Source organism: Dipodomys ordii, unplaced genomic scaffold (assembly GCF_000151885.1).
Source record: "Dipodomys ordii isolate 6190 unplaced genomic scaffold, Dord_2.0 Scaffold40, whole genome shotgun sequence".
NCBI lineage: Eukaryota > Metazoa > Chordata > Mammalia > Rodentia > Heteromyidae > Dipodomys > Dipodomys ordii.
This window is the reverse complement of record NW_012267256.1, coordinates 9453062-9453871: the sequence shown is the minus strand read 5'-3', so window position 1 is coordinate 9453871 and position 810 is coordinate 9453062.

The window sequence follows — 810 nt, the reverse complement described above, 5'->3', positions numbered from 1 at the left end:
ACTTCTCATTGTTGCAACAGGTCCACCTGAATCCCGATCTGGCTTCCTGACTCCCAGATCTGCCCTCTGGGGTGGGGGTGGAAAGAGCGAGCGACAGCAGGTGACAGGCGACGGAGACAGTTCTGATTCACCCACGGCCCAACCTGAGAGTGGGTTCTTCGGGGGTGGGCGCCTGGCGAGCCGTCTCCTCCCTCCCAGCTCCCCGGCCCCAGTGCCGGGCGTGGGCTGGCGGGGTCGGAGAAGAGCCAAGGTGAGAGCATGACAGCCCCCCCCCCAAAGTGTGCACTTGCTGCCTCCCCCTCCCGGGCTCGCGGCCACCCTGACAGCCACCCACACCCACCCGGGGCCCGGAGGCGGCTGGCGCTTTCTGAACGCCGGCGAGAACTGGCTCTTTCTGTGGTCTTCTGTTTCTTCTCTTCCTCCTCCTCCTCCTCCTTATCCCCCCCCCCACCCCCGGGGGCCCGAATGGAGCAGCTGGAAAAATCTAACAGCAACAACAAAACAACCCAAACCAAACCACCTCGGTCATGGGACTTCCTTGGACCCAAGCTGTGCCCTGGGTTCGCCTGCGCTGGTGACCACAGGGGACCCTGGAGAGAAAGGCTCGGGGGACAGCCATCCCTCCCTCCCTCCCCGCGTGCCTCTTCCCCGCCCCTTCCACCAGATACCTTCTGATGGGGGGGGCTGCCAGGCTGACTTTTTTTTTTGGCCAGGATTCTGGGCCACCCCTATGAGTGGCCACCTGTCCAAAGAGAGGTGCTGAGACAGTTGGATAGCGCGTGAGAACTCTGCATGCAGGAGACTGGCAGC